Here is a 2,164-nt window from a genome sequence, read left to right as displayed (position 1 = left end):
GTATAGGGATGGTTGTTGAGTGGATTTCACTACACCATGGGCTAATTTAACTTGAGGTGTGAATCCATAAGGTAGACCAAAAGAAGGCCATGTATAAGGTACCGTTCTTGCGGGTTGAGGTTCAAGCGTAGGACCGACGACCTCTGAAACAACTGTTGCTTGAGTGTCCATCTTGGCCTTGATAACTTGCAGCATCTCCATGATTTGACCCACACTTCCTCGTAGGTTCTCGAGTTCTGAGCTTACTCTTTCCCACTCTCGTTATTGTTCTGACATTCTTTTTCGAGCGCTGGCTCTGGTGTTGTAGTGGTGTTGAGGACTTAGTGTGGAATTAGAGGAAGACAACAAAATGAACTTTTATTTGAAGAATGGCATGAATGCATGTATAAATGCATATATGGATGCATTTTTGTGCAAAGCTTTTAGTTATCTTTGTTATTTATTTCAACAATGTTAGAACATTTTATTTGCAAGAATTTTAAATAAGAATAAAAGGCAGAACAATAAATGAAATCCAAAATGACAACTTTCATTAATTCAAATTCAAATTCAAGTACAAGTGAACTTAAGCTCCATTCTGGCCCTCTGGATCGTTGCAAGATCAGTGGTGAGCTCTTTCACTATTTTCTTACAAAACTTAACAAAATTAAAAACTTGAGGAGGCGTGTTCTCTGGACACATGCACCAATCAACTTCTTGGAGTTTCTCTGGAAGTTCTAGGATGTTGAGGTTAGAAAACCTATCCAAGTTGAGGAACTTGCCTTTCCATTCAACATACAGGTCTTGGAGCTTCTTAATGACGCGTTGATCTTCTCCTAAGGCTGCTCTAGCCTCTCCATACAACTTCCTCCAACACACACAGTCATTCTTCAAGAGCATGTAGTTTGTGTCACCGTCTTGGTTTTCCAAAGCTGTAATTCTCCTATTAGTTTCTCCCAATTGGTACTCGAGGTGGAGACAACTCCTCCCAGCTTCCTCTTTCCGAAGAACCTCACGAGGCAACTCATTTTTTCACTTCTTGAGAGTATCCCTAATTTCACGAATTTGAGCTTCAAAGTCGAGTCTAGCTTCTCTCTTCTCCATAAGAGACATATCCAACATCTCTCTCAACTCATGAATTTTGTATCTAGTTTTCTTGAGCTCTTCATTTTTGGTTTGGAATACATATTTAGTACTTATGAGGATATCATCAAGCTCTTCCTTCTTGTCTTCAAACTTCCTAGCTCTTTTGTTACTATCCTTTAGCTCTTTCTCTTTCTCTTTATGATCATCCTTCAAATTTTCATTCTCTAGAGTAGTTCGATTAAGCTTAATCAGCAACTCAGAATTCTCCAACTCAAGCTCCTTAATTCTGGCATTGAGCTTTCCAACATCTTCAGGTAGTATTGGCTCTAGGTCAGGAACTTGAGGAAAATAGAGGGATCAAATGGAAATGGGAGCTTAACCACTTGAACTCTCTCTTTTACCCAACGAGTGTAAAGCCCTTTCACCAGAACATTTCTCTTTCCAAATTCCTTACCCTTTCTAATAACCGCTTTCCAGGATTTTTTAATCTTCTTCACAATCGGATTGCCCGCCTCAATGTCATGCAAAATGAAAGGGTCTAAAGCTTCAACTTTTGGAGACCGTTCATGGAATAACCTATCATACCCCAAAATTAACCCTACCCTTCACAATGTTCATCCGAGTCATTAAACCTAATCATTTACATATCTCCATAAACATTCATTTCATCTGCATAAGCATGGTTCAATACAAGAAGACGAGTGACTTCGATTCGCGGCTTTGTGCTTGCACCTAGTGGAAAATAGGGTTTCTCAGCAACTTGAGATAGCTCAAATAATCAAACCCTAACTTCTTGGTTTATGCCATTGGTATATCCTTTCACTTACATGGTAAGTCACTTATCTTGAGACATTTAATCAAGCATGATCAGGCTTTGATCTTTGGGGTTTGACACATATCTTGTTGTCTAGGTGTCCATTTGGTTTTATGTCTTACACCTCACTCATGGATCCATGCTCATTCAAAATAATCCATTGATTCTTGGTTACATGTTTCTTGATGCAATGATTCATTAATACATCCATACTTCCATCCACTTATCTTAGCCATGATCCAGTTTCATCCAAGGTCATTCATTCATTGTGATACATATTATGAT

The sequence above is a fragment of the Lathyrus oleraceus genome, chromosome 5, assembly GCF_024323335.1.
Source record: "Lathyrus oleraceus cultivar Zhongwan6 chromosome 5, CAAS_Psat_ZW6_1.0, whole genome shotgun sequence".
In the NCBI taxonomy this organism is placed as follows: domain Eukaryota; kingdom Viridiplantae; phylum Streptophyta; class Magnoliopsida; order Fabales; family Fabaceae; genus Lathyrus; species Lathyrus oleraceus.
Note: the sequence above shows the minus strand (reverse complement) of the source record.